Source organism: Bison bison, unplaced genomic scaffold, assembly GCF_000754665.1.
Source record: "Bison bison bison isolate TAMUID 2011002044 unplaced genomic scaffold, Bison_UMD1.0 scf7180017864466, whole genome shotgun sequence".
NCBI classification, from domain to species: Eukaryota; Metazoa; Chordata; class Mammalia; order Artiodactyla; family Bovidae; genus Bison; species Bison bison.
Window position 1 is genome coordinate 9,007,734 of NW_011495027.1, and position 9,186 is coordinate 9,016,919.

Genomic DNA, 9,186 nt, shown 5'->3' on the forward strand with positions numbered 1-9,186 from the left:
GGGTCCCGGCGATTCCGACCAAATAACCCCTGAAACTCACAGTTTGGTGCCGTGTGCGTCAAACCGGGGCGACGTTGGGAGCGCGCGGCGTCCCCGCGTCACACGCCGCTCTGTACGCTTCTCGGCTCCAACGGCCCCCCTCCGCTCCCCGCTTTTCGCCTGCGGCCCCGGTTCCCACGGCGCAGGCGCGCTGCTTTCCCGCCTCTTACCGACCTACGGGCCGCGGGGGCGACCAGCGAGGAGCTCCTGGGCGGCCTCGCGGTGGTGGAGCGTCTGGGCCAATTACACCAACCCGGGCAGCAGAAACAGTGCACTACTGTTCTCGGGTGCCAGAAACCCAACAAGGTCACCTCCCCCAGCGCTGACCTAATCACTCTCAAGGAGGTTCCCGCCCCAAAGTAGGCACGCTCCAAATATGGTGGTGCCCAAACTCTGCAAGACCCAAACAAGCCTAGGCCCTTTAAGGTGGAACAGACCCATATTTGAGTTCCACGATCACGAGAGTGGCACAATTCCTTTTCTCTTCCTACTGTTGAGGAAAACAGCTAAAGAACCCAAGATTGCAGGTCACAACTGTAGAGTCATGGCAGAAGTTTTCTGGATCTTAAGGGGACCAATTGTTGGGAGATGCTTGATGAACAAGCAGAGCATCAAACGTAGTATCTCAGTTAGGGTAGGAAGGCCTGCCCTAAAAGGTGCCCTGGCTTTGGTCCAATTTGATTCTGTGAGGATACTTTCTCCCTGCATTACTGAACTTGCTGTGAGTCTCCAAATTAAAGTTACATAAGAAACACCTGATACACTGGTTACCCTTCAAACAATTAGTAGCCTAGGGAGTTCTAAAAAGCTTTAAACAAGTATCCACCTCAGAGTCTGAGGACAGCCTCATAAACCACACTTTGAGAAACACTGATGAAGAGTTATTCTCTTTGCTTTTAAACTGAGCCAACAAAAAGTTGCTAACATGTTTGACACGAATCAAAAGTCCCTGAGGAATCTACTAGTCCTGCCTTACTACTAAGTTCTTGGGCTGTTCTGAATCTTTAGGTTCTCACTTGAAAAAAAAAAAAGAGCTTTCATTAGATGTTATTGGCATTCAGAGGAATACACTGTAATTGCAAATATTTGACGAGAATGAGAAACATTCTCTTTCCTATAGGATGGTGACTTCATCATCATTATCAGCAAACATAGATAGATTCCAAATGACAGGTATTTATACTTGCTGAACTAGTTAATAATAATAGCTAATACTCTGGAGTGCTTACTATTTACCAAGCATTGTTCTAACTCATTTAATTTCATTAAAACCTAATGAAGCAAAGAGATGTTTGGTAATTTTCTCAGCGTCACACAGTCTTAGACTGGACTCTTTCAAAATACAAATTTTTCTTCTTCATTTACACAAATAGATAAGCAATAAAATGTATATTTTTGACCAATTTGGGGGAGTTGCCTTGTGAGTTATTTTATTTGCAGAATCCATTAAAATTGGACATTCTCAGTTTACTATTGGACTTACAATAAATAAAATTATAATGTACTATGGAAATTCTTATAACATTTATCACTACCAAAGCAGTTACCAACAACAACAATAAAACTCTGTTGTGAATGTACACCCCTGACTGACTGATGGGCATCAGAGCACACTACCAGCAAATAGAGTCACTTAGAACTCAACCATGATCAGAAACTTGTCTCACTAATGAAACTTTTTGTTTATACTAGAATTAAGCAACTAAACTGTAATACTATAGAAATAATATTAGTAGTATAATAATAATTGTAATAGTAAAAGTAGTAATGGTTGGTGAAATTCTTTATAAACAAAATAGATGTCAAAAAACTTTCTCTTTGTGAGAGAAATCTTCAAAAGGGCAAACATTTTGAATAAGGTATTGCAAAAAAGAAAAGAAAATTGCAAGTCGAAAAATCCAAGGATCAGTTATGTGGCTCTAAGCCAAAATATTTAAAGACATAAAAAAAAAAAATGCAGTTGAGAATGAAAACCAAGATGTGGAAAACATCTCGAGAGAAAATTCACAAAGCACGGATGAATACACCTGGTGAAGAATCCTTGAAAACAAGAAAGAAAGGAAAAGCAAAATTGGCTATTGGTAATTAGTGTTAAAACCTGACAGTATCAGTACAATATATGAATGTATTATTCCAGTGAATGGAATTACCCAATAAAAGATACAAAGTAAAGATACATATGGTCTCAAATGACCTAAGCAAAAAGAAAATACAATTTCATGGTAGATAAAAACAGTTAATTCTCCACATTCCAATACTTCTGAAATGTAGGCAGAGAAAAAAGAATGAAACATCAATTAATCTACTATTTATAGCAGAAATTAATACAACATTGTAAACCAACTGTAGTTTAATATAAAAAAAAAAGTATCCTAGTAATAAAATCAAGTCAAAGTTTGGATTTATCTTAGGACCTCACTCTAAGAGAACCTACCTCTTAGTACCAAAATTGTGAATCATTTCTGGAACTGCAAATGTTAGGAAACATTTGCTAATTGGGGTGGAAGTAGGAGGATGTTTGACATAGAGAGAGATGAAGAGAGTAAACAGAGATCAAGCCATCTATTTATTTTTGTCTCACACTAGCCCCAGCAAAGAGATTTTACATAGCAAGTATGCAATAAATGTGTGTGCATTCTTAGCTGCTCAGTCGTGTCTGACTCTTTGTGACCTCCATGGACTGTAACTCACCAATAATCCATGTGGATTCTCCAGGGAAGAGTACTGGAGTGGGTTGCCATGTCCTTCTCCAGGGTATCTTTGCAAACCCAGGGATTGAACCCAGGTCTTCCGCATTGCTGGCAGATTCTTTACCATCTCAGCCACCAAGGAAGCCCATGCAATAAATAATTTTATTCAGTTCAATCAACATTCACCAATTGCCTGCACCATGCAAGACACTGTTCTAGGTGTCAGCAAGAAAGGAATAAGACAGTTCCTTGCACATAGTCAATAAATAATAGTTGAGTAGATGAAGAGCTTTTATAGTCCAATAAAAGAACTAGAAAAAAGATATGATAAACTCTCAATTTATCACATAATGGGGGAGATGAGGAAATAGATAATAAAGATTTCAAAATCATTAAAACAAAACTTCATAAAATGATACAAAATAGATTTAGTATATACATATTTAGTAAAAATTATATCTTATATTTGGGAACATGTTTACTACTCTAACTCACTAGCATATCAGAAGTAAACCAGGAGAGTATGTGGACTTGTTCGCAGAACATATGTAGAGGAAGAAAACAGTGGGCTAGGGAAATGCAGATTAAAAAAATATTTAAGGAATGAGTAGAGCAGTCCAAGAAGATAAGAAATGAAGGGATAAATGGATATGAGATTTAGGCAAGGGTGTAGTATCACAGAAGCCAAGGAAGTATTGGTAACAGCTTACAAGTACGATAATCTCAAATCTCAATGGCTTAACACAGTAAAATTTCATTTCTTAGTCTGATCACACTCTGCTGAAGTTATTAGGAAGGGGAGGGCATGCCTCAAAGAAGCTATTTAAATACCTAGATTCATTCTGTCATCTGGCTTTGCCCTCCTCTAAGGTCTTAGCATCCTCTACCAGATCCCCTGGAAAGAGAGAGAACACACATGGAGAATCATGAGTGTAGAAAGTTGAAGGGCCAAGCCCAGAAGTGGCACACATCACTTCTCACTTTCCACTAGTCAGCATCTAGTCACGTGGCCCCACTTAACTGCAGGCAGCGGCTGAGAAGTGTAGTTGAGCTGTATGCCCTGGAGGAAAAGGAAATGGGACTGGTGAGCACAAAGCAGGGTCTGCACATCCTGAGTAAATGCAGCAGAGACGTTACATAAGTAAGCGGAATTTATTGGGTGTCCAAGATCATTGGTGACCTTGGTAAAAGCAAGGTCAGTGGAGTGGCTCAGTTCACTATAGTGGGTTCAGGAACAAATGAAAAGGAAAAGGGGGAAATAGCAACAGTCTGATCAACTCTGGAAACCTGACAAGATTAAGTGATTAGACTAATCTCAAACTATAGGTACCACCACTTAAAGATTCTTGACAACTAACTTGCCAGAGTTCTCCTGGTAAGAAGGCTCTCTCTACATTGAACTTTCACACACATTAAACTTGAGAAATGCTTTTATTGTTTATTTTTTCTAGAGTGAGAGATTCCAGATGTTTCAGAATATTTGGTTGAGATCCATCCAAGCAAAAAGGGCATCCATAATTTCAGCCATCTCGTGTGTTTTACTAAAGAAAATGAACATAAAATAGTAAGCCAAAGTATTGTGTTATATGTGTTGATTTCCTTTATAATCAATAACTGGGAGATGTAATTATACAAATGTGTTTCTTTAGCTACATGGTAATAAATAGAAATTGGGCTTTGATATTTCTAGGCAACTGTGAAGTGAAGTCGCTCAGTCGTGTCCGACTCTTTGCGACCCCATGGACTGTAGCCTACCAGGCTCCTCTGTCCATGGGATTTTCCAGGCAATAGTACTGGAGTGGATTGCCATTTCCTTCTCCAGGAGATCTTCCTGACCCAGGGATCGAACCCGGGTCTCTCACATTGTAGACAGATGCTTAACCGTCTGAGCCACCAAAATGAACATTATAATCTCTATCATGTATCATTTACTTAAATTTTATAAACATGTAAGAAGGAAAAGAATGGTCATTACAACCTTTAAAAAATAGATTTACGAAACAGTAAGTTCAAATTAGAAATGCAGGTCTGAAAATAGAACATGATAGTGCTGTGCTCAGTCACTCAGTCGTGTCTGACTTTTTGCGACCCCATGAACTGGAGCCTGCCAGGCTCCTCTGTCCATGGGATTTCCCAGGCAAGAATACTGGAGTGGGTTGCCATTTCCTTCTCCAGGGGATCTTACCAACCCAGAGATCAAACTTATATCTCCTGCACTGCAAGCGGATTCTTTATCACTGAGCCTCCTGCAAAGTCCCCGTAACATGATAATGTCATCTTCATTTTTTTCTTCACTTTTTCATTCCAAGACATTAAAAACTCTTGTAAATTCATATTCAGGTTCATTTCTGAGTGCCATACATCACCATCAATGTAGAATGACTGTGGCCGGCCTCCAGGCATACCTGAGAGATGCACTGAAATGTAGAGCCATCTCTCTTCTAATATCCATGTGGTACCTTCAGTTTCTGAGCATTATACTGGGCCCTGTGGAAGATGTGAAGGTAAATAGAACACACTCAGCTCTCAAATATCTTCTGGTCAAATAGATCAAAAGTCACATGCTCAAAGTGCTATTTGTGTTTTAAAGTTGACAAAGAAAGAGCTTCAACTACTGCCTCACATGGTGATAATGCTATGGACTCGTTTCCTCTAGAGTTTAGCTCTTAGCTTTGCAGGTTGAAAATCAGCTAGAATAGAATTAACTGAGCTCAGAGGCATGAAACTTATGAAAACTAATGTATAAATCACATGGTGATATATTAATTTACAGTAAAAGTTGTGACTGCCAAGTGTAATGGAATACTCTGGCAGATTGGTCAACATAGTCTTTCCCCTGTAGAGAAGGGTTCCAGGAATACCAAATTACTTGTTCAATGAGCATGGAATTATATGAAAATGATCTTAACAGATGGTATTATGAAACTTTGATAGCAAACTGTACTCTGCCATGAAGATGTACCTGTCAAGGGAACTTGAACCGTTACTTTGCTCTCACAGGGAAATAATTTATGTTTTCCTTAAAGATATATAGCAGTGTATTAGAAGCACAAAAATGTGATTTCATAATCTATATTTTATAATCTATATTTCACCAGTTCTGTAACATTTTTTAAAAAATTATTATAACATTTCTGAAATCGAGATATGTTTTAAAAATCATAGTTTGTACTGGCATTTTTTCCTTGCTTCAGTTCAATTCAGTTCAGTCGCTCAGTCGTGTCCAACTCTTTGCGACCCCATGAATCGCAGCACGCCAGGCCTCCCTGTCCATCATCAACTCCTGGAGTTCACTCAGACTCAAGTCCATCGAGTCAGTGATGCCATCCAGCCATCTCACCCTCTATCGTCCCCTTCTCCTCCTGCCCCCAATCCCTCCCAGCATCAGAGTCTTTTCCAATGAGTCAACTCTTCGCATGAGGTGGCCATGGCACGCTTTTCAGTGAGTGATATCTTAGAATAATTACCAGACATTTTTTTAGAAATTCCCCTGTCTTTTTTGGTAAATCAACTTTCACAAATTTAGTTGCTGTTGCAGTATATTCTAGCTTACTGTCTAAGTTCAAATCTATATCCAAGTTTAGTCTCCTCAATTCATTCTCTGAACAGGCTGTTATAATTGAGCTAAATTCCCAAGAGATATAGAACATTGGAGGATAGTTTATACACAATTGCATTCTTTCCTTCTAAAGTAACCCAGAAGAAACCTTCACTGGCCTTGTCACACTTTTTACTGCAGGACCCTAAAACCCCTATAAATTTCCTTGAAATTTTTTCATGTAAACTAGGAACAGGTCCTACCAGCCACTTCATTACTTGTTGATATGACAAACTATCTTCAGCGGCTACTGGTGAGCCTTCTTCTGGACATGACTGCCTCCCATGTGACACAGCCATTTTCTGCCATAGTCATTAGCTGATAATACACATCTGGACTATACAATGGTACTAAGGCAGTACTAGGGGCCCTAATCTAAGCTTTTGTTTTTATGGGCTGCTTTTTAATATTTACCTGTTGTATGTCATGCCCTTTACTAGTCATTGCTGAGAATGTAGTGAAAAATCCACGGTCACTGTGTGCAGTTGTGGGGTTTCTGCCCTGCACAAAAATTCTTAGCCAAGGTGCATAGAGGCTGAATTCCAGCCTGTTCTCCACTCACCAGTTCTTGTCCCTTAGAACAAGGCTAAATTGCTCTTCAGGAAAGGATGCCATTTTCTTCCCACAAAGTGCCTTTTCTTGTGAAGCAATTCTTGCACAGGTGGGCCTGCATCAGCCTATGCCTAATTCTTCGGCACAGAGAATTAACTTTTTCAATCTCTTTGCTCAGACAGGATCTTTGTTGAACAGCTCTTTCCTATTTCATACAAAGGGAATTTACAGGCAACTAGGTCCTAGTGCCTTGAGAACCCCATGAACAGTATGAAAAGGCAAAAAGATAGGACACTGAAAGATGAACTCCCCAGGTCAGTAGGTGCCCAATTTGCTACTGGAGATTGGTGAAGAAATAACTCCAGAAAGAACGAAGAGATGGAGCCAAAGCAAAAACAACACCCAGTTATGGATATGACTGGTGACAGAAGCAAGGTCCAATACTTTAAAGAGCAATATTGCATAGGAACCTGGAATGTTAGGTCCATGAATCAAGGCAAATTGGAAGTGGTCAAACAGGAGACAGCAAGAGTGAACGTCGACATTCTAGGAATCAGCGAATTAAAATGGACTGGAATGTGTGAATTCAACTCAGATGACCATTATATCTACTACTGTGGGCAGGAATCCCTTAGAAGAAATGGAGTAGCCATCATAGTCAACAGAAGAATCCGAAATGCAGTACTTGGATGCAATCTCAAAAATGACAGAATGATCTCTGTTCGTTTCCAAGGCAAACCGTTTAATATCACAAAAATCCAAGTCTGTGCCCGGACCAGTAATGCTGAAGAAGCTGAAGTTGAACGATTCTATGAAGACTTACAAGACCTTTTAGAACTAACACCCAAAAAAAGATGTCCTTTTCATTAGAGGGGACTGGAATGCAAAAATAGGAAGTCAAGAAACAGCTGGAATAACAGGTCTTGGAGTACAGAATGAAGCAGGGCAAAGACTAATAGAGTTTTGCCAGGGAGAATGCACTGGTCATAGTAAACACCCTCTTCCAAAAACACAAGAGAAGACTCTACACATGGACATCACCAGATGGCCAACACCAAAATCAGATTGATTATATTCTTTGCAGCCAAAGATGGAGAAGCTCTATACCGTCAGCAAAAACAAGACCAGGAGCTGACTGGTGAACTGATCATGAGCTGACTGATCATGAACTCCTTATTGCCAAATTCAGACTTAAATTGAAGAAAGTGGGGAAAAACTCTAGACCATTGAGGTATGACCTAAATCAAATCCCTTATGATTATACAGTAGAAGTGAAAAATAGATTTAAAGGACTAGATTTGATAGACAGAGTGCCTGATAAACCATGGACGGAGGTTTGTGACATTGTACAGGAGACAGGGATCAAGACCATCCCCAAGAAAAAGAAATGCAAAAAAGCAAAATGGCTGTCTGAAGAGGCCTTACAAATAGCTGTGAAAACAAGAGAAGTGAAAAGCAAAGGAGAAAACGAAAGATATACCTATTTGAATGCAGAGTTCCAAAGAATAGCAAGGAGAGATTTAAAAAGCCTTCCTCAGCAATCAATGCAAAAAAATAGAGGAAAACAACAGAATGGGAAAGACTAGAGATCTCTTCAAGAAAATTGGAGATACCAAGAGAACATTTCATGCAAAGATGGGCTCAATAAAGGACAGAAATGGTATGGACCTAACAGAAGCAGAAGATATTAAGAAGATATGGCAAGAATACACAGAAGGACTGTACAAAAAAGATCTTCATGATCCAGATAATCATGATAATGTGATCACTCACATAGAGCCAGACATCCTGGAATGTGAAGTCAAGTGGGCCTTAGAAAGCATCACTATGAACAGAGCTAGTGGAGGTGATGGAATTCCAGTTGAGCTATTTCAAATCCTAAAAGATGATGCTGTACAAGTGTTGACACTCAATCTGCCAGCAAATTTGTAAAACTCAGCAGTGGCCACAGGATTGGAAAAGGCCCGTCTTCATTCCAATCCCAAAGAAAGGCAATGCCAAAGAATGCTCAAACTACCGCACAATTGCACTCATCTCTCATGCTAGTAATGCTCAAAATTCTCCAAGCCAGGCTTCAGCAATACATGAACCGTGAGCTTCCAGATGTCCAAGTTGTTTTAGAAAAGGCAGAGTAACCAGAGATCAAATTGCCAACATCCGCTGGATCATCAAAAAATCAAGAGAGTTCCAGAAAAACATCTATTTCTGCTTTACTGACTATGCCAAAGCCTTTGACTGTGTGGATCACAATAAACTGTGGAAAATTCTGAAAGAGATGGAAATACCAGACCACCTGGCCTGCCTCTT

The 9,186-nt window shown here is 39.8% G+C and overlaps 1 protein-coding gene across 17 annotated transcripts in view; it reads right to left on the reverse strand.

Annotated features, from left to right (window-relative positions):
• Positions 1 to 398, reverse strand: part of ZNF644 (zinc finger protein 644) — a 99,867-nt gene extending 99,469 nt beyond the window's left edge. For 14 of the 17 annotated variants that reach the window (XM_010860407.1, XM_010860409.1, XM_010860386.1 and 11 more), the window contains exon 1: positions 41 to 201. The gene's annotated coding sequence lies outside the window, so the exon portion shown is untranslated. The other 3 variants (XM_010860415.1, XM_010860416.1, XM_010860403.1) reach the window with 3 other exon arrangements.
• Positions 399 to 9,186: the final 8,788 nt, after the last annotated feature.